Source organism: Apium graveolens, chromosome 8 (genome assembly GCF_009905375.1).
Source record: "Apium graveolens cultivar Ventura chromosome 8, ASM990537v1, whole genome shotgun sequence".
NCBI classification, from domain to species: domain Eukaryota; kingdom Viridiplantae; phylum Streptophyta; class Magnoliopsida; order Apiales; family Apiaceae; genus Apium; species Apium graveolens.
The window spans coordinates 228,361,182-228,385,371 of record NC_133654.1 but is presented as its reverse complement, the minus strand read 5'-3'; positions in this window follow the sequence as shown (position 1 = coordinate 228,385,371).

Here is a 24,190-nt window from a genome sequence, read left to right as displayed (position 1 = left end):
CATCCACTCAACCTTATAATTATGCAAGAACAAATCTACCTGCAGGACTAAGGACATCATCACCCAAATATATTTTTCAGACACGGTTTCCTTTTATAGTTAATATCCCACTCTGTATATAATGTCATTGCCTAATACATAAATTCGTAATTTAAAATAAATTACTTAATGTATGAATCAAGACATGTGCATTAAATACAAGTGTCAATTACTACATCCGGATTAAGAACCTAAGCAATAATAATATCATAGAATCTTAGTTCTTCTTTATTGTCAGAATAAAAGAAACAATTATTCTACTATTTTGATCCCGTTAAATATACACAAAGTATACAAGTATTATTCAATAGTCAAGATAAACTATTTCTAAATAATACTTTAGCCGTTCCAGTGGTTTGTCTAATACCACCTAGACTGTAAACCTTTATTATATTATATAAGGAGTTTGACAATCTAATCTTCTGCTATCCCATTTGATAATAAATTGTCTACAATATATAATATACAGACAATGTGAAAGCATGCATTCAAGATTCTCAAATAATTATTATTAAAGTATATATTTCAAACAAATATTTCAGTATAAACCTTAACATTTCGTGAGTCTTATTGGCTCTGAATCTTCTAAGGAAGGCTCCTCTGAACTCTTTCAAGGAGTGGATGCTTCATGAGGGGATCTTGCTGAACCATCTTTGAGCCCCCCCTTTGAGGGTCGACGCGAAGAAACTGGACTTTGTTAAGTCGTTGTAGTAGTATATTTGTGCGATTTTTTTAAAATAATTCAGGTGCTCTTCTGGATCCCCGGGTCCATCAAAAGAATAAAAGTTGTAATGTTTGAGATTTTTATGTCGAGGGATGGCTTCTAGGGAGTGACTGAAGGGTGTTAGAGTTTCCCCAACTTCCAATCCAGAATCTTTTTCCATCTTTTGTTGGAGCTCATAAATCATATCTTTCAGATCCTTCTGGCTGTCCTCATCATCATCAGAAATGACCTCGGGGGTGGGGTCCCTCCGGGCCCTTTTGCCTTTGGTCTTAGCTAGGAGCCTCTCCTCTTCTAGTTGCATTCTTTTCTGAATCTTTAGCTCAAGCTTTGCCTCTTCTTCTCTTCTTATTTGTTCTCTCATTTCTTCCAACTTCTTCTTTCTGGTTGCTTCTGTCTTTTTCTTACTAGGCTCTTTCTGATTCTTTTTCGCCTTAGCTCCGATTTGGTCGAAGACAGATCTCCTAGATTGTTGAGAATCCCCGGACTCTTCTTGATCATCATCTTGCTCATATTCTATCTGGGCCCGGGCTTGATCCTCTCTCTAGAGCTTGATTACTTCAGCTAGTTCGTGGCTTGTTAAATTGGCCATATGTTCCTCTGCCACCAGAACATTGGTGTATATGTATTGATGTGGCACCCTCCAAACCCGGGTCAGAAGTTTGGGGTCCACAACACAAACACAATATATTAACCTGTATAAGAAATATTATTTATAATGACCCTGCTTCATAAAACCACGGATCGCAACAGGTTAAAGTATGAAAACAAGCCACAACCTTAATTTATTACATCGTACCAAAACCCGACTGACTTAACTTACTATTGATAATAAAGTTTTTCTTACAATCGCACTCTCTTTCCACTGCACGAAGCTCCTGCTAGCTTGATCCAACTCAAACTGGAACCTTAGCCCGCATTTTGGACTGAGGAACTTCTCTATCAACCATATCCTTTTTAACTGTAAAATATATAAAAAGTTTCGCAAGAGTGAGCTAACTAGCTCAGCAAGTCACAATAACGATAACTGAGATTAAACAATGATCAAATGAGATGATTCAGAGGAATCAAGTTTCTTTTAACTAGTCATTAGAATTGGATATTCATTTAAAGTTTTAAAAACCAAGGTTAGGCTGCTGATCAGTCACGCACTAACCCCGAGCAAGCACACAACACTGCTCTAATTACTGGATCCAAGGCACACATTGGCCTAACTTGACCATTGGTATGGTATGACCACGAATCTGGTCCACATATATAAAAACTATCCAATCCTAAAGCAGTTCAATATGGTAAATAATATAATTCGATAAAACAAGATCATAATCAACGATGGTTAAACACTTGAATAAAAACATAAGGAAACTCATGAATATCTCAAGGGTATTTTAGGGTATGTATAAGAAATGGTTTTCCATTTGTACAAGCATCAGGTATTAGTTCAGTAATGATTTTTCAAGGTATAGTTCTTTGATGTCATAAGGATTGGTTGGGATATAAAAGTTTCTGTGTTTTCAAACAATTTTCTTCCAGTGTTTGGTGTTTGGTAATTAAACATTTGGGGAGTAGTATCATATCTGTGTGGTTTGGTATTTGAGGTATCCATACGATTTAGTCCTTGGGATTTCCGAAATAGTGTATCAACAAAGGATGGTTTACAAAGCATAAGGCTTACGGATCAAGATCAAGAAAGAATCAGGGTTCAAGGGTAAATAGTTTAAAGCACATGCATTATACAACAGGAGTTATGTTTATTAATAGCAACATGTTACGAAACAGTTCGATAACACTGGTAATATATCTTGAAGAAAAGTTCAGAAATACTTGCCTTACAGGCTTTATAACTATTACTGATCAATTCTGAGCCGACTCTATCGCTCGGCTTTAACGTGCAAGTCACTAGATTCCATTGGATTTGACTTTGATACTCAAGTCTTTTGGTTGAAACTCTACTGAGCTCGTCGACTGACCACTAGGTTATCTTTAGTCCAACGTCCACTTTCAGGTTCCCGACTATAACCTACAGGATCGAAATACCCTATGTTAGACGTCTAGGTATGTTTGACATATCCTCGATACTAATTCTCACCCAACGATATTCAAACCCGACTCGTAATTATTTATATTAGAATAACACAGACAACAATTAGGGTTCACATTCTCGAAATCGATCCAGTGTTTATTTTTACAAAATACGTATACTCGTCATTTTACGAAATTAGGGTTACTGTGTTTTGGACAAAACATACAACACAACATACAATCAGGTTCTGTGCAAAATAAACATATATGTATTTACTTATACTCGCTCGAAGTTCCGATAATCCTCAGATACGCTCCCGTATTTACGTAATTCAGTTTCTGAAAATCGGGCAGCGTCTCCTTTGTTTATCGGACTACCCGTCGAAACATTAATCGACGTCAATTCAACAATAACAATCCAATTTAACATACGACAACCAATCACAACTCGCAAATTCCAATCACCGATACAATTTAGTAATCACAACCAACTTACCCATCACGATTCAATATTTGCTAATTAACTATTTTGATCCAGAATAAAAACACAATACGACTTTTATTTATTAAAAAAATATTAGGACTCAGAATCGTGTCATCACCGTCCACCGTTGACTCACCGAAGTTCATCGTCAACGGCGGTAAAATTACGGGTACCCGATAAATTTCGAGTTTCCAACGTAATTTCACCGATTACAAAATAAATTCCCGCACGAATTATAATATCAAGAAATCAGTCAACAATATTCCTACATAGAACAACGAGAATTTCAAAACAATTGAACCAAACACAAACAGGAACCAACAACACAGAACCTTCCTGTACGCGCTCACGCGCCAAAAAAAAACCAAAAGGAAAAGAACGCAACAGCGAATCACCAGAGACGGAAACGGAAGCCAGAAATCCAGCCACCACCGACATACACTAACACACACACTTAATCACACACCTATATACTGAATATACATATGTATATATATATAAAACGGGAGTAACAGGATGCCAAGCCGGAGGTAATTAACCGGAAACGAACCGGAATTTAAAAGAACAAGACGGCAACGCAACGCCGACGAACAGCCGGACTAACAAAGCGGTGAAATCGCCAGAAAGCTGAGCACCAAAAAAAAAGGAAATCGCCAGAAAGCGAGAAACAGAGGGGAGGGGATGTGAGAGATTAACCGGTGAGAGAGAAATGAGGTCGAGAGAGATGAGACGAGAGGAGAGTGAGGAAGAGGATTGCTTATGTTGTCCTGTTTCTTTCTCTTTTTTTATTTATTTTATTTCTCAGCTGTACAAAGCAATACAGTACACCTGATAGTACAATTAGTAGTACAATTCCTGTTATTCAAACGCGTATTATTGGATAATTATGAAAATTCTGAGACGCGGTTTATCTCGAAATTCGAATTTAACGGACCGAGGTGCACGTAAAATAACTTCAGAAAATTATGAAAATTGCCTTAAAAGGTTACAAATATCCCGAAGTTTATAAAAACATAAATTTTGTAATTTTAAAACAATTTCTAATATACACTTTATGCTCGCTTTTATCAATTAAACGAATCGACGCGCGGGTAAATTTAATCCCAAAAATTCCCAAAACAATTTTAAAATTCCTGGAATATTCCCAACTTAAATAAATATGAGTTTCATAATTTTTGAAGAGTTCTTGAATTAAATATGGATTTTACAAATAAAAGCATTCAGAAAATCATTTAAAGATAAATAATTAATAAAATATTGATTTCTCAATTTTATAAAATCCTAAAAATAATTATTGAAATTATAAAATCATAAAAACAATTTTAGAGACACTTCAAATATTTATACAAATAAAGTTACATTAAATCCACTTTAAAAGTGGAACAATTCAATACAATTCCTTAATTAATTATGCGAACAACCCAGTACATCATAAATCACACCTAGATAATAATCAAACAACACATGGCGGTCAAAACCAATACACATATTTTATTTAATAATTTCCATAATAATCACATATTTAAATAATTCGAAAATACACGGGTCGTTATATCCTTCCCCCCTTAAAAAGATTCTGTCCTCAGAATCTGGTCTAGTTACACAAGTGAGGATATTTGTCAAGCATGTCTGACTCTAGTTTCCAAGTAGACTCTTCTACTCGAGGATTTCAAACGTACTTACTATAGATATACACTCATTTTCAATGACTTGCCTTTAACGATCAAGAATTTAGATCGATCACTATATACAAAACAAACTTGGATAAGAGCCCATTGGCTCCTAATCACTCACTTAATTCAAAGTAGATACTTAACTCTATAACATTAACAGGCTAAACACACTATATGTGCACACTGTTTTGATGGTAACGTCAACTCATGAATAACTTTATCTATATTTATCAATACTTCGAATGGTTCACTAATTTTAGGACTTGACATGTCCCTTCTACTTAGACTTATGCAGTCTCTTTCAAGATAAAACTGGTATTAATACTACCGGTCCTATTTCTATACTCATATTCTCTCTCGATACAATTTCGCCTTCTTTCATTGTCTACTCCAAGCTGCTTCAATCAATATCACTACGCTCTTGGTGTGCCAATTTAACTTAGAATTTGATAGCTTTCTTTCTCCCACTTTATTTTAATAGAAATGGGGACCTACACTTGCGTTTATATGAAGTTTGGTAAAGTGGCATTCCAAAGTTGACATCACTGATAAATGGTCATTCCAATGTTTCCTTAAAACTCAACCTCTCAACATATCTTATAGTTTCTGAACCACTTCTATACTTTGACTCTTCGTTTAAGGATGATAGGCGGTGCTCGTTTTCAACTTGGTTTCCAAACATTTAAACATTTCTTACTCCTTTTCATTAGTTAAGGCTGAAAAGTAATCTCATATATTCACGTATTACCATCTTTAAGTATTTGAACTTCAGATTCCATTTTTTTCCAATTCATTTATTAACTCCTCCGTGGTCTTAATTACATCCAATCCTTTATGTCAGCATAATGCATCTGCTACCATACGGCTTTGCTTAGGTAGTTGTTAATGGATTAATTCAGAATCTTTTGTTAACCTTAGTCAAAATTTTATTCTTGAAAACTCAATGTATAGTTGCTTTCCTTCTGATCTTTGGAGAAAAATCCTTGGGCATCCCACGCAGACTTTCTTATTCCTTGAGTAGTTGAGGATGTTATCAATAAATACAGTTTGCTCATCTAAGTACTCCTTATACACTATGATCCTTAATTTCTTATAATTACCTGATACACTTATTATTTCACATAATATCATCCGAGCTTGCAATACCCTTAACTCACTTTAATCATAATCTCTGATATGTTCTCAGGTTGGATCTTAAGTTAATCCTTGAGACATAACACACTTCTTGGATTAGGTCTCATAGGTAATCAAACTTTATAGGGGTCAATTGTTATTTGTTGTTTTATTGAACTCCTGCTAACCAGTACATAATCTCATAATTTCATTCCTTTTCTCTAACAACACCACTGATACATTTCACGATTCGCTTCTTGTAAAACCACTCCTTGGTCTGCCTTGTTCACTAGGCCCCCGATACTTCACCTAAATTCTTTGACATGTTCAACACTTCCCAATTTATTTTGAAATTCCCTTCTCATATCTGGTTATCACTATTTTTCTTTAAATTTCTATATATCTTGGCATTTCTTCAATAGATTAAATACTCGATATTGTGAATTCCCTATGGGATCTCATTTCTTAATTCTTCTGCTTGTAGCATCCAAGTGCTGGAAGAAAACCGGGGAATATCGTGATTATTTTCTGGGCGCATAAATTTCCTCTTACTAACTGTTAACACCGTGATCCATTATCTTCTCTTGACATCTTATCTTTCCCTTCACAACTTCAACTGAAAGGTCATACTATCCATCCTTGTTCCTTTTGGATTATGAACTTTAGTTTTCCATTCCAACCTCCATAATTCTATAGTTAATTCTTCTGGCGCAGTCTCTATGTTCGTTCTCTCCTTTTTGCTTATCGTTTGCCACTACATTCGCTTTTCACCGTGAATACTTCAAACTCTTATGGTCTGTATAGATCTTACAAATTTCTCCATACATATCATGTTTTCCAATCTTTCAAAACAAATATTATTACTGTTAGTCCCAATTATGAATAAGATACTTCTGCTCATAAGGTTTCGGTTATCTAGGTGCGTATACAACAACTTTATTGTGCTGCATGAATACACATCCTACTCCCTTATGAGAAACATCACTATAACTACCAAATCTCCTTGATACTTTGAAAATGATAAAGCAGGTGCTGTAACCATTCTTTCACTTAACTCCGTAAAACTTTCTTTACCCTTCTCTACTTCATATAAACTTCTTGCTTCTCCTGGTTAGCTTTATCCAAGATATGGCAACTTCCAAGAAATCTTGCACAAATTTTTGATAGTAACCGACTTATGATAATACTTCTTACTTTTGTTGGTGTTTCTGGTTTCTTTTCATTCATAGTAACTTTAATTTCTACTGAATCCCTTTTGATATTTTCCACATTGACTATTTATGCTAAAAACTATACTTCATACAACTTCTTTCTTCTCTAACTTTCCAATCATCATTAAATGCTTTGCCTGGTCCTCCGTTGACTTTAAGTATCATAACTACAGCTTCTCCAGATATTCCTTAAAGATTCTGTCCATCAAGTTCAAATATCACTGGTATATTGGTTAATCCAAATGACAATACGAGAACAATACTTGGTTCTGAAAATTTATCTTTGATACTTCCATAGGTTTAATCTTTAATTGGTGAAATACCAAGTCTTAAATCAGTCTTATAAAAGTACTTTGCTTCCTTCGTTGGATCAAACAAATCATTGGGTCAAGGTAACAGATACTTGCTTTTGATAGTAAACTTGTTGAGCTTTCGCTAGTCGACGCATAATCTCATTCTTCCATTTTCTTATTAACAATTAGTACTGGTGCACCTTATAGGATATGCTGGGTCTAATCGCTTCTTCTTCGAATATCTCTTGCATCTACTTTGCTAACTTCCTCATTTTAACTGGTGCCATTTTGGGTAAGGCCGTAGTCACTGGCTTCGTCTCAGGCGTTAAGTCAATCGCGAGCTTCCTTTCTCTTTCGGGAAGAAATGTTGATAACTCATCTAAAACATGTCTTGAAACTCCTTAATTGCTATTAAATCTTCAAATTTTGTTTGCTTCTGACTTTTATGTATCCCATAATCACCATAATGCTCATATTTTGATCATCATAATCATTATTAACAAATTCTTTACTTTCTTTCATCTTCTGAACCTCCTCACCTTTTCATTTGGCATCCTCAGAATTATCTTTTCGTCACGACGGTCTGTATGGACATCACGCTTTAGTAGTCAATCCATTCCTTAGAATAATATCAAATCCTCTTATCTTCCATGATATCAATTATGCACAACTTATTTCCAGGAATCTCAATTTCACCATTGGTACTCACTTATTTAACAACTACACGTTCTTGACTTGCTAGTCCTTTAATCACAATCTTATCAATTCAACAGGTTATATCATCTTATCAACAAAACTTTGAGAGATAAACAATTAAGTTTCTCTCACACCTTTTAATACTTTAACACATAAGGTATTCACCCCGAATCATCTATGTCATCATAGTTTCTCGTTCTTGGAGACGTATTCCTCATTGGAGTAGATTCCCTTGACTCTTAGTGTATCTCTGACTGGGCTAGTGATTTGTAATTTTCGTCATATGCCTTTGTTTGCTTTCCATGCGTAAAATGTAGATGGAACTTCGTCCACTTGATTTAGGATACGTTGATTTCTGTTTGAAAACTTCTTGCAAAGAGCGATAGTAAAACGAGACGACTAGAAGGATTCAAAGTCCAACAAAAATAGAGTTGAAAAGAAAGGAGAAACAAGGATTTGAATATGAATGAGACAACCACATTGGTACTTAAGATGGCCAGTCTTTCATACCATATGGCATACAGCACATGATTAGGTGGCGTCCCACCCGACTCTTCGTCATTCTGACAAAGTGTCTCACCATAACACTGTTTGTCCCAATCAGAAAGCAAAACTTTAGGGAAGCAAATCAATTTGAAAGGAATGGAATATCCTCCTTTTCGATATCATAGAAAAGAGTTTATTTGAGAAAAGAAGTTCATACATTTTTAGAAATTGAGAAGGAATAAACGCTGTAATATTGAAAACTAGAACGATACCATTGGTCATCATCCACATTTCACTTGTATTCATCTTTCGAGCTTGTTCGATCATATCCCACTTGTGTCATATAACAACTTTAGAAAGTACGCTGAAATGCCTTCGCAAATTAAGCATTATGGTAGATTCCTACTTGTCACGTCTTGCGTCTTTAATATCGCACCCACACGGATAATAATTTAACAATTCGATCATAATGACGTTCCTACCAAATAACTTCGAGTTTCCTCGTTTTAATTTAGCATAACCACGAATCATTCAACATAACGATCTTTTTTTTTATTAATAATACTCTTCTTTTAGGAATGTCTGGAAATCTTCCAAATCTCCTTCGATCACGCCCAGGCTCATCTTAAATCGATAAATTCTTTTAAACTTTAATGGTCTCTGCAACTTGCTGAATAATCACTCCGTACACGGATTCTGTTATTAACCTTGTCAAACAACATTTACACCTTACCGATAGGAATAATCAGCTTTTTCATAATCACGGGTTACTTTGTTCTCGGAATTAGCAATACTAAGTTTGAAACAACATCCTTCCAGGTGATCCGGGCTTTCTAACAAACAAGGAACTCAAGTAGTAACTTGACAACAATTGTTTAAAAATCATTTTATTCGAAAAGGGCTTTTAGAAATTTGTAAAGGAAAATCTTTTTCGAAAACTTGTTTAAAAAGTTTGGAAAATCACAAACCTGGTTGTCCTTACTATATGAGTTAGTTGTTGTCCTTCTGACCTATAACAAGGTACCAAATTAATGGAACGATCATATAAAGGTCCATTCACTTCAATCTACCTTCTCTCCTTTATTGGGTCCATTTGCCTTCCTTAATCGACGATCACTTCAAGTGTTGTTACATGTTATTATATTCGTAGCTTCACATTAAAATTTCCATACCGGAAATACTCCCGTTATCAACTTTGCAATCGTTAAGTGGAACAGACTATCCAATAATCAACAAATCTATTTCATAGAACCAAAATTTGCTCATATCACATCACATCACTACTTTACATATCGCATTTATCATCGCACCATCATTTAATTACACCAAAAATTCCAGATTTATACCTTTCTCCCTAACTCTTTCAAAATTCATCTAATTCATCTTATAATTATTCACGGGTGGCATAGTCACTAATGGCTTCTTTTAACCCGATAACAGCTATCCTCTGAAACACTTAAATCTTCTCTCTAAACTTCTTCTCACCTTTATTTATATCTCAAGCGCTCACCATTTACTGTAGCTCTCGAATCCATCCTCGTAGGTACAATCGCTTCATAGGACAAGCTCTAAACTGGGGGTATAGAACAGGATATAAGGTAAACTAAAAAGATACACTCACAGCCGAATGTCCAATAAAACAAGAATAAACATATGGAAATTCTTGAATAGGTAATCTCGCATCAAGAGGCGGAAAAATTAGCGTAGAATAGCTTGAAGAAGTGCAACCGTTATAACAGAAGGTAGTACCATTAATGCTGGTGGAGAAACAAGGTGCAAATCCAATCTGAAAGAAGATGACGATCCTTGAACGAGAAGCACCAAACGATCAGATGATATAGGGAAATCAGGATCTGCCATTGCCGTTGTCTGGAAATCACATCGCAAGCTAAGAATCCTGAATCGCAACACGAACCGTGCCGGAGACCTACTATGTAGTCGCACTCATCCTTACGACGTCTTAGCTTTGTATTTCCTAATCCTAATCCTCTACCCAATCCCGACAATCTAGGCTTGTTTCAGTGACTTAAAACCTGTAGCTCTGATACCAACTTGTGGCACCCTCCAAACCCGGGTCAGAAGTTTGGGGTCCACAACACAAACACAATATATTAACCTGTATAAGAAATATTATTTATAATGACCCTGCTTCATAAAACCACGGATCGCAACAGGTTAAAGTATGAAAACAAGCCACAACCTTAATTTATTACATCGTACCAAAACCCGACTGACTTAACTTACTATTGATAATAAAGTTTTTCTTACAATCGCACTCTCTTTCCACTGCACGAAGCTCCTGCTAGCTTGATCCAACTCAAACTGGAACCTTAGCCCGCATTTTGGACTGAGGAACTTCTCTATCAACCATATCCTTTTTAACTGTAAAATATATAAAAAGTTTCGCAAGAGTGAGCTAACTAGCTCAGCAAGTCACAATAACGATAACTGAGATTAAACAATGATCAAATGAGATGATTCAGAGGAATCAAGTTTCTTTTAACTAGTCATTAGAATTGGATATTCATTTAAAGTTTTAAAAACCAAGGTTAGGCTGCTGATCAGTCACGCACTAACCCCGAGCAAGCACACAACACTGCTCTAATTACTGGATCCAAGGCACACATTGGCCTAACTTGACCATTGGTATGGTATGACCACGAATCTGGTCCACATATATAAAAACTATCCAATCCTAAAGCAGTTCAATATGGTAAATAATATAATTCGATAAAACAAGATCATAATCAACGATGGTTAAACACTTGAATAAAAACATAAGGAAACTCATGAATATCTCAAGGGTATTTTAGGGTATGTATAAGAAATGGTTTTCCATTTGTACAAGCATCAGGTATTAGTTCAGTAATGATTTTTCAAGGTATAGTTCTTTGATGTCATAAGGATTGGTTGGGATATAAAAGTTTCTGTGTTTTCAAACAATTTTCTTCCAGTGTTTGGTGTTTGGTAATTAAACATTTGGGGAGTAGTATCATATCTGTGTGGTTTGGTATTTGAGGTATCCATACGATTTAGTCCTTGGGATTTCCGAAATAGTGTATCAACAAAGGATGGTTTACAAAGCATAAGGCTTACGGATCAAGATCAAGAAAGAATCAGGGTTCAAGGGTAAATAGTTTAAAGCACATGCATTATACAACAGGAGTTATGTTTATTAATAGCAACATGTTACGAAACAGTTCGATAACACTGGTAATATATCTTGAAGAAAAGTTCAGAAATACTTGCCTTACAGGCTTTATAACTATTACTGATCAATTCTGAGCCGACTCTATCGCTCGGCTTTAACGTGCAAGTCACTAGATTCCATTGGATTTGACTTTGATACTCAAGTCTTTTGGTTGAAACTCTACTGAGCTCGTCGACTGACCACTAGGTTATCTTTAGTCCAACGTCCACTTTCAGGTTCCCGACTATAACCTACAGGATCGAAATACCCTATGTTAGACGTCTAGGTATGTTTGACATATCCTCGATACTAATTCTCACCCAACGATATTCAAACCCGACTCGTAATTATTTATATTAGAATAACACAGACAACAATTAGGGTTCACATTCTCGAAATCGATCCAGTGTTTATTTTTACAAAATACGTATACTCGTCATTTTACGAAATTAGGGTTACTGTGTTTTGGACAAAACATACAACACAACATACAATCAGGTTCTGTGCAAAATAAACATATATGTATTTACTTATACTCGCTCGAAGTTCCGATAATCCTCAGATACGCTCCCGTATTTACGTAATTCAGTTTCTGAAAATCGGGCAGCGTCTCCTTTGTTTATCGGACTACCCGTCGAAACATTAATCGACGTCAATTCAACAATAACAATCCAATTTAACATACGACAACCAATCACAACTCGCAAATTCCAATCACCGATACAATTTAGTAATCACAACCAACTTACCCATCACGATTCAATATTTGCTAATTAACTATTTTGATCCAGAATAAAAACACAATACGACTTTTATTTATTAAAAAAATATTAGGACTCAGAATCGTGTCATCACCGTCCACCGTTGACTCACCGAAGTTCATCGTCAACGGCGGTAAAATTACGGGTACCCGATAAATTTCGAGTTTCCAACGTAATTTCACCGATTACAAAATAAATTCCCGCACGAATTATAATATCAAGAAATCAGTCAACAATATTCCTACATAGAACAACGAGAATTTCAAAACAATTGAACCAAACACAAACAGGAACCAACAACACAGAACCTTCCTGTACGCGCTCACGCGCCAAAAAAAAACCAAAAGGAAAAGAACGCAACAGCGAATCACCAGAGACGGAAACGGAAGCCAGAAATCCAGCCACCACCGACATACACTAACACACACAGCAACACACACTTAATCACACACCTATATACTGAATATACATATGTATATATATATAAAACGGGAGTAACAGGATGCCAAGCCGGAGGTAATTAACCGGAAACGAACCGGAATTTAAAAGAACAAGACGGCAACGCAACGCCGACGAACAGCCGGACTAACAAAGCGGTGAAATCGCCGGAAAGCTGAGCACCAAAAAAAAAGGAAATCGCCAGAAAGTGAGAAACAGAGGGGAGGGGATGTGAGAGATTAACCGGTGAGAGAGAAATGAGGTCGAGAGAGATGAGACGAGAGGAGAGTGAGGAAGAGGATTGCTTATGTTGTCCTGTTTCTTTCTCTTTTTTTATTTATTTTATTTCTCAGCTGTACAAAGCAATACAGTACACCTGATAGTACAATTAGTAGTACAATTCCTGTTATTCAAACGCGTATTATTGGATAATTATGAAAATTCTGAGACGCGGTTTATCTCGAAATTCGAATTTAACGGACCGAGGTGCACGTAAAATAACTTCAGAAAATTATGAAAATTTCCTTAAAAGGTTACAAATATCCCGAAGTTTATAAAAACATAAATTTTGTAATTTTAAAACAATTTCTAATATACACTTTATGCCCGCTTTTATCAATTAAACGAATCGACGCGCGGGTAAATTTAATCCCAAAAATTCCCAAAACAATTTTAAAATTCCTGGAATATTCCCAACTTAAATAAATATGAGTTTCATAATTTTTGAAGAGTTCTTGAATTAAATATGGATTTTACAAATAAAAGCATTCAGAAAATCATTTAAAGATAAATAATTAATAAAATATTGATTTCTCAATTTTATAAAATCCTAAAAATAATTATTGAAATTATAAAATCATAAAAACAATTTTAGAGACACTTCAAATATTTATACAAATAAAGTTACATTAAATCCACTTTAAAAGTGGAACAATTCAATACAATTCCTTAATTAATTATGCGAACAACCCAGTACATCATAAATCACACCTAGATAATAATCAAACAACACATGGCGGTCAAAACCAATACACATATTTTATTTAATAATTTCCATAATAATCACATATTTAAATAATTCGAAAATACACGGGTCGTTATAATTGATTCAGCTCAATGAGGTTCCTGGCATCCCGGGGTATTACTATCCTTTCCAGGATCGGGGTATGCTGTGTCAATGGTTGCTCCTGGAGGGTTTCTCGGTCTCCCACGGGTTCTTGAACCTGAGAGTGGTCCTGATCACGGAACTGGGTACTAGCTGAGGGCCTACCGGCCGTACTCGTTCCTGCTCTTGCCATTACCATAATTTTACAAACAACTGACCAAGATTTAAGGCTAAAAATATGGATCTAAGGTTGCTTTTTTTAAGATAGCAAATTTTTTTCCAGAATAACACAAAACAAACTTTCTGGGTTTTGCTAACAATATTACTAAACAAGAACAACAGGCTCTAGAGCACAAAGATAGTACGCAAACTAAAGTAGATCTGGGTTTTAAAACTATCAAACCCAAGGCTTTAAGACTATCAAAACTATCAAACCCAAAATAATCAAAGCTAAAAAACGAGAACGGGCTCACACAAACGTGGCCTAACGTAATCAGCTCACACAAACGTGGCTTAAATGAACAACATTCATATTCAAGAGAGGGTATGGTTGCTTGTGTTCTGACAGGTTTAAGATATGGACTCTCTTAAGAGTTTGCTGATGAAGGTGAATCCAGGGGCACCGAGACCCAAGGATGGAGCGCTCCTCCTTCCAGCGCCAAATGATAACTCCGCTGAGCGGGGCGGCTCCTTCCGACGCCGTACCTGGACCGTCTAGGTGTGAATGAGGTGTACCTGTTGTTGGGTATCTGCAAAACAACACCAGAGGGGGGTTTTATCCCCGCGGTGCCTTCGGTTTAGTCTTTTCAATGAGACTTTTTAATCTTAAGAATTGTATCCCTTGTTCTACTATTATATATAGAAGAGATTAATACTCACTACTTAGTAGTTCGAAAATTAGTAACTACCATATATAAATTAGATATAAATTCGTGATATACTAAATTTAATTACATAGCGAATCAATTACAGGAGATTGTGAAATGAATGAATCTATCGAGTAAATTTTCAGAAGAAATAATAGTAATTCAATTGAATAAACTTATTGAATTATTGGAGATTATGATTTAGGGGCATATGATAGTCAATATAAGTAAATGCATTATTATTAAATATTAACTATTATTTTTAATTTTAATTTTTCTTAAATTTTTTTATTAATTTCCACCATTTGACCCAACTGACCAATTTTTGACCCAAACTGACCGATTTTTGATCGAATCGACCGACTTTTGACCGATTTTAAAAAAAACGCTTTTTGACCTGATATCAGATTAATCAAGACTGCACCCGTCCGAACTTCGATTGGGTCGAGCACCGATCCAAATCCAAATTTGTTGTGTTTGGGATATGATAGATTTTTCTTCGAGTATCCAAATTCAAAAATAAAGTAATCGGATTTAATATTACCAATACATCCAAGCAACATAAAATACATGTAACTTAAAATTCTTTGAAGTAATAGGTTGGTAGGTTCATGGATCAGGGCTTGACGGAAGAACTTTATAAGTTTCCAAAAATTGAAGATACTGATCAAGAAATTGATTTTCAATTATTTATGGAAACATATTAATTAGTAAAACCATTGATAAAAGAAAAAGATGTTGTGTATGAATTCCTCACATATCCTTCTGAATTATATATATCCGCGGGACTCATTTGGAAAACTAGTAGGGATATGCAATAACAAACTATTTTTTATTGGAAACGTTACTCTAATGAATTCTCTGGGAACTTCTATGGTAAATGGAATATATAAAATTGTGATCAATCAAATACTGCAAAGTCCCGGTATTTTTTACCGGTCAGAATTGGATCATAATGGAATTTCGGTGTATACCAGAACCATAATATCAGATTGGGGAGGAAGATTAGAATTAGAGATTGATAAAAAAGCAAGGATATGGGCTCGTGTGAGTAGGAAACAAAAAATATCTATTCTAGTTCTATCATCGGCTATGGGTTCAAATCTAAGAGAAATTCTAGAGAATGTTTGTTATCCTGAAATATTTTTATCTTTTCTGACTGATAAGGGAAAAAAAACAGGGTCAAAAGAAAATGCCATTTTGGAGTTTAACCAACAATTTTCTTGTGCAGGCGGGATCCGGTATTTTCTGAATCCTTATGTAAGGAATTACAAAATAAATTCTTTTAACAAACATGTGAATTAGAAAAGATTGGTCGACGAAATATGAATCGGAGATTGCACCTTGATATATCCCAGAACAATACATTTTTGTTACCGTGAGATATATTGGCAGCCGCAGATCATTTGATTGGAATGAAATTTGGAATGGGTACACCTGATGATATGAATCATTTGAAAAATAAATGCATTCGTTCTATAGCAGATCTTATACAAGATCAATTAGGATTGGCTCTAGTTCGTTTAGAAACTGTGATTCGAGGAACTATATATGGAGCACTTAGGCATAAATTGATACCGACTCCTCATAATTTGGTAACTTCAACTCCATTAACAACTTCTCCCTCCGTCCCACTGGATTATTTACGTTACTTTTCGGCACGCTTTTCAATGCTCATTTAAAGTATAGTTTCATAATATTTTTTTAATTTTTTTTGAATAAAAGTTTTATGTTTAAACTTTTATTCAAAAAAAATTTAAAAAAACATTATGAAACTATACTTTATAGAAGCCTCGAAATGCGTTCCGAATAGTAACGTAAACATCTCGGTGGGACGGAGGGAGTACTTATTATTTTGCTTAGCAAAAAAATATATTATTTTAACGAGTTTATTACTTTATCGGGAGTAAAAATTTATTATGTCCATTATGTTAGGATCAGAGAAAAATATTATTTTAGTTAAGTTATTAATTTATTGATATAATTAATTTTAAGAGTTTAATATGAATGAACATTTTTTTTGTAAAATATAAAATTTACATCTTAAATACATTGATTAAGTTTAAGATGGAGAAAAAATAGTTATAGTTTATTTGATAGGTAATGATCATTAATCAAATACCAAAACAAAGCAAAACAAACGTACCTAGTATATACCGCTTAGAGTAGTGACCGGGGGAGGGTAGATATACGCAGACCATGCCCCTATTATGAAGAGCAGGGAAGCTGTTTTTGTGAAAACCCCCGACTTAGTTCATAAAAAATATTGTGTGATAAAGTATATACTAACACAAATGATAATTATAAATACAACAAATAAAATAAGAACAATATACAAGACAAACATATAAAAAATAGAAAAAATCCCGAGACAATTCTCAGCCCATGATTTTATTCACATGGGATGTATCTACAAAAACGCCTTTATGAAATTTAGATGATTTATGTATTCGCTCGTCCAATTCTGTACCATTGAAGGGAACAATCAATCTTTCCACTCCTCCGATATTATAACATATATATATATATGTATATATATATATATAATTGATGAAATTTTACAGACTGTAATGTTCGATGATCTACATAATTTTCAGTCTTTTAATTTTCAAATTCATAGTTTTAATTTCAATTTAATCCAGTAAAGAAAATTTTTGTATTCAACTTTATTACAACTTACAAATATTGTGTTTATCTTAGAAAATCACAATATACACGCACACACTCTTGTATATGTAAACTGGGAAGAATAAATTGGCTTGTTGTTGAGTGGATACACCTTATAAAAAATATAAAGGGAATAGAAAATGGTAAATAAAAAATAGGAACCACTCAAACACAAACTCCTAACACTAACTCTATTACTGTTATTTCGATCCTATAACTACAGCAATACAACTAACTACTTCAACTATAACAGCTAGTTATTTGAATATGTTTAGATTATAAAAAAATCAAAACAAATTTCCCCTGTTGTGCAAGACATGCCTATACAATAACAAGACTAAGTCACATTAACAATACTGAGATTTAGTTATTTGATAATCAATTTTGTATTCTCTATTGTATTTCTTGAGTCTGTAAAAAGGTTAGAAGATGAGGCTGGAGTATTTTTCTGTGAACAGATTCAAGCTCAGGAATAAACTCTGGAAAAAGATCAAGCCATGATCATGCCTCAGAGAAAAGTGTAGAAGCTTGGAGTTGAATAAAACTGTTTTATGAAAAATGTTCTAAGTCAAGATATCGACAAGTCACATATCAAGTCATATCGAAAAGTCATTCGTGAAGTTCAGAATGGCTTATCGAGAAGTCCAAATTGGCTTATAGAGAATTCTCAGAGATATCTACAAGTCAAATGAAGATGTAGAGAACTGGAGATATTGACAAGTCATTTCTACATGTAGAGAACTCAGAGATATCGACAAGTCAAAATGAAGATGTGAAGAATTGGAGATATCGACAAGTCAATTTCTCATTAGAGATCTCAGAGATATCGACAAGTCAAAATGTATATAGAGATCTCAGAGATATCGACATGTCAATTCTACATGTAGAGATCTCAGACATATCGACAAGTCATTTCACATGTAAAGATCAAGATACCTCGACAAGTCAAATATACTTATGGAGAACTCAGATTTCTCGATAAATCATTATACTTATCGAGATGTCACTTCTCTCTAGAACAAACTGGAGATCTCGATATGCCTCTCAAATAAAGATTACAAATAATTTTCAAGATTCAAGATTATCAGTCAATAAATTATCTATTCACTAGATTGAAAAGTCTACAAAATAGATGGAAGAATACAAGATCAAGGGCCAAGATTAACTGGACAAAGGATGGTCACAGACCTGCAAAATTCTACACAGATTTGCTAAGCTAGAAATGAAAACAGAAAAGGAGAAAATAGTTTAGTACATTTTAGTGCAAGTCTTGTAAACCTGTGCTGCTAGTGTATAAACCATGCACGGGTCCTTAGATTAGAAGTAACAAACAGATTCATATTTTCTTGTATTCACTCAAGGAAGAAGATGAGTTATTATATTTTTAAAAACACAGAATTTGTAACAAGACAAACTTAATTAATACAAATTAATTGAGTTTTGAAATAATGTGCTTGTTGTTTTAATTCTGTTAAAAAAAGCATCTCTACAAATTAGAAACTGCTTTGTTCATCTAATATCCAACTGTTTAAAAAGGATAAAAATTCAAAGAAACACATTTACCCCCCTCTATGTTCTACTCAATATCAAACAAGTGGTTTCAGGGCAAAATCTGAAAGTAAACAGATAAAGATCTTGGAAGTATGAGTGCACAAAAAATAAGCAGTATCAAGATACCATCCTTTGATAAAATCAACTATACACTTTGGAAAAAGAAGATGATTCTGTTCATAAGGATGGCCAACCCACTGTATATCCAGATTCTCAAGAATGGCCATTTTACTCCCATGGAAAGGGTTGACGAATCTACTGATAGAGATATGGTCATTACAGCTCATTATGCCCCTAAAGACCCCTCAAAATACACTAAATCTGAAAAGGAAAAAGTCTCTCTGGATCGTGGCCTGCAACTAATTCTGATAGAGTCACTTGACAATGTCATGTACAATAATATTGTCAACCGTGACACAGCCAAATAGATCTGGGAAAAGATTGAGATTTTGTGTGAGGGTATAGAGGAAGTAAGATCAAATCAAAGGAGAATACTGGTGTCTCAGTATGAGGGTTTCATGGTAAAGCCTAAAGAAGGAATTACTAAAGTTTTTGAAAGGTTTAACCAATTGATAAATGACTTGAAACTTCATGATAAATATTATGAAGCTAAGGATGTTAACCTAAAGTTCTTGATAGCTCTTCCTGACCACCTTGAAAAGAAAATATCAGCTATTAGAGAAGGAAGAGACTTAAGCAGAATGACACTGGAAGTGTTGTATGGGATCATAAAAATATATGAGCTTGAAATGTTATAAAGAAAGTCATTAAAGGCAAATCAAGGACATGTGGTTGATGGTTCTAGTGCCTTAGTTGTTAATGACAGTGAAGCTAGTGAAGATGAACAAGATGCTCAAGCTCCAGTTTTTCATGTTGTGGAACAAAAGAACAAAAGACCTCAGAAATAAGTTGTTTTGGAGCCGGAGGAAGATAAATTCTACACCCTTGATGAGCTAGATGAGATGGATCAATCTATGGCTTACTTGGATAGAAAATTGTCTAACATAAGGGTAAAAAATCCAAGGTTTTTCAAGAACAAGGGAGAGTCTTCAAAAAACAACAATTGAAAACCAAAAGCTCAGTATAACTCAGCTAGCAAAGGTGGCTACAAGACTGGATCCGTTGATAGATCAAAGATAAGGTTCTTCAACTGTGATGAGTTGGGTCACTTTGCTACTGAGTACAGGAAGCCAAAATTGAAGAAAGATAAAGCCTATTTGGAATTAGAGGCAAAGTTTGAGTCTCTCTTGAAGAAACAACAAGGAAAGGCTTACTTAGCTGAAGGCAAGAATTGGGATGACACTGATGAAGAAGATGAGAATGAGGAGTTTGAAAACTATGCATTTATGGTTTTTGAGCAAGGAGAATTATCCTCATCAAAATCAGAGGTACCAACTCTAACTACCATTGATTTAAATACAAGCCAATATAATGAAATTATTGAAAAGATGAGTGTAGAGATGTTCATACCCACACAAGCATGGTGGAAGCAACTGAGAAAGATAGTAGGCTATCAAAGATAATTGAGAATTTTGAGATTGAGAAGCAAGAATTGGAACTGCAGCTTGTTGAGCTTGAAATTATCAAGAAAGAAAATGAATATTTGAAGAACAAGCTCAAGTGTGCAAGTGAAATAGAATCTTTGTTGAGGAGAAAAGTTGAAGAAGAATGAGGTGAAACTAAAGTCTTTCAGAAATGCATCTTAGTTGGTTGGACAGTACCATGAGAAAAACAAACCATGTGCTAACATAGCTATTGGTTTGGACTATGATGCCTTAAACAACAATAAAAAAATTAAGGTGACAAAGGTAAAGTAATTGCAAATCAAGATGTCCCAGTTATGCTGAGAAAAGTTGATGCACCTTTGTTCAAAGCATGTGAAGTCAATTTCAGTGAAAAAGAGTTGGTCATCAAGAAAGAACTTACAGATGAAGATACTGAAAAGAAAAATGAAGAAACCACTCCTACTGTTGAAATTAAGAAGAAGAACATGGTCAACCAAGTTTCTAAGACACCAATCAAAGAAATCAAGATTGAGAATGCAGGAAAGAAAAAGAAGAACATGAATCGGAAGATTGGAGTAAACAAGAGCAACAACTTTTCATTTGTAATAGATGCTCCCAGGAAATAGTGTCAAAAGTGTGGCTCTACAAGTCATCTAACTCACCTTTGTAAAAAGGCTGTTAGTGAGCCAAAAGTGTGAGCATGCAAATATAATGAAGCAAAGGCTAAAGATCCCTATTCCTTCTGTGACAAATTTGATTGCATTCAGTGTAATACGAAAGTGATGACTAGATATCATAAACTGAGAGTAGATCTCAAAGAATTTAAAATTGGATCTACAGCTAAAATTAAAAATGCAAATCAGTCATTGAACACTGTTCTTTTTGAATCATCAAATTCTACTTCTGCAAATTTTGTTAACAAGAAGAAAGTACTCAACACTTCTTGGGTAGTTAAATACACTTAATCCTTATTGTGTGCAGGGCAAAGTGAAGAAGGTCACATAAATCATAGACAATGGATGCTCCAGGCATATGACAGGTGATAAAGCCCTGCTATCATAATTTAAGGAGATGGCTGGCCCATTGGTGACTTTTGGAGACAACAGCAAAGGATTCACAATGGGATATGGCAAGTTAGTTTCTAAAATGTCATTAAAGATGTAGCACTGGTAGTTGGTCTTGAGGTGAATCTCCTGAGTGTCATTCAATTCACAGATAGAGGATTCAAGGTTTCATTTGACAAAAGAGAATGCTCAATTATCAACAAATTGACTGATGAAGTTGATTTGAAAGGAGAAAGAAAGGGAAGCTTGCTGGTTGCAGATTTATAGTCAGCAAATAAGAATGGAATATATTGCTTCTACACCAAGGCATCTATTGAGCAAAGTAAGTTGTGGCAGAAGAAGCTCTATCACCTGAAGTACAAATCAATTAGTAACTTGGTGAAAAAGGAATTAGTGAGAGACATGCCAAATCTGGAATTTGCTCAAGATGAAGTTTGTGAGTCTTGTCAAAAAGGCAAAATGAAAAGGTCTAGTCATAAAAGCAAAGCTGTGAATTCCATAAGTGCACCTCTGCAACTTATTCAGATGGACATGCTTGTACCAGTAAATGTCTTATCAATTTCAAGAAAGAAATATGCACTTGTGATGGTGGATGACTACTCAAGATACACATGAGTAGAGTTTATACATTCAAAGGATGAAACTCCACACATCATTATTGAACACATCAAGAAAATTGAGAAGCAGTCTGAAGATCATAATTGTGTAAAAAGATTGAGTAGTGACAATGACACAGAATTCAGAAATGCAATCTTAACTGAATTATGCAAAGACAAGGGTATTGTTCAAGAGTTCTCAGCAGCAAGTACACCTCAGTAAAATAGGGTAGTTGAAAGGAAGAATAGAACTCTAGTTGAGGCTGCAAGAACAATGCTGCAAGATGCCTAGTTTCCAACAATTTTTTGGGAAGAAACTGTCAATATTGCATGCTAAACTCACAACAAATATCTCATCAACAAAAATCTTGGCAAATCACCCTACTCAATTTTACAAAAAAGGAAGCCTACTTTAAAGCATATGCATGTGTTTGGAAGCAAGTGTTTTGTTTTAAAAGACAACTCTGAATATGTGGGAAAATTTGACTCTATAGTTTTCGAAGTAGTTTTTCTGGGATATTCATTGGAAAGAAATTCCTACATAGTTTATGTGCTTGAACAATAGAAGATTATGGAAAGCACATATGTGACTGTTGATGATGACAAGTATCCAGGCTTGGAGTGCCTTGATGAAAGTGAAGCTGAAGCCCTAAAGTTTAAAAATTTGAAAATTGATAGTGATTCTGAAGATGAAGTTGAAATCAACACAAGTAAGAGAATGAATGAAGAGTCAACTGAGCAAGTGAATCATGATAATGGAAGCTCTTCTCAAACACCTAAATTTGATAGCACAAACTCAGGAGGAGAAAGAGGAGAAAGTTCTGGAAGTCATGCCAAAGGTGAAGAAAATGCAGAAAACTCAAGTCAACCAAATCATACCAGAAAGTGGGATAGTAGTCACACTAGATATGCAACTATTGGTGATCCTAATGCTGGTATGAGGACTACGAGTGCAACTGCTAATAAATGTCTACATGCATGCTTTCTTTCACAGATTGAGCCCAAGAAAATTGAGGAAGCTCTAATTGATCCTGATTGGATATCTGTTATGCAAGAAGAGCTAAATCAGTTTGAAAGAAACAAAATTTTGAAGTTAGTTCCTGCACCAAAGAACAGAAGTATAATTGGAATAAAGTGGGTGTACAGGAACAAGATGGATGAAAATGGAATTGTGACAAGAAACAAAGCAAGGTTGGTTGCAAAAGGCTACTCACTGGAGGAAGGAATTGATTATCATGAAACTTTTGCTCCAGTTACAAGACTTGAAGCAATAAAGATCTTTCTTGCATTTACTGCACACTCAAACTTTAAAGTGTATCAAATGGATGTAAAAAGTGCATTCCTTAAAGGTGAGTTGGAAGAAGAAATTTATGTGCAACAGCCACCTGGCTTTGAAGATCCAAAATTTCCAAATTTTGTATACAAACTACTTAAGGCTCTATATGGATTAAAGTAAGCACCTAGAGTTTGGTATGATGCACTGTCAAAATTTTTACTTAAACATGGATTCACTAGAGGAAAATTGACAAGACTCTCTTCTACAAGCAACATGGTGGTGATACGATCCTAGTTCAAATCTATGTGGATGATATCATTTTTGGTTCTACTAATGAAAAGTTATGTCAAAGGTTCTCAAGACTCATGCAGAGTGTATATGAAATGAGCATGATGGGAGAATCAAGTTACTTTCTTGGACTTCAAGTCAGTCA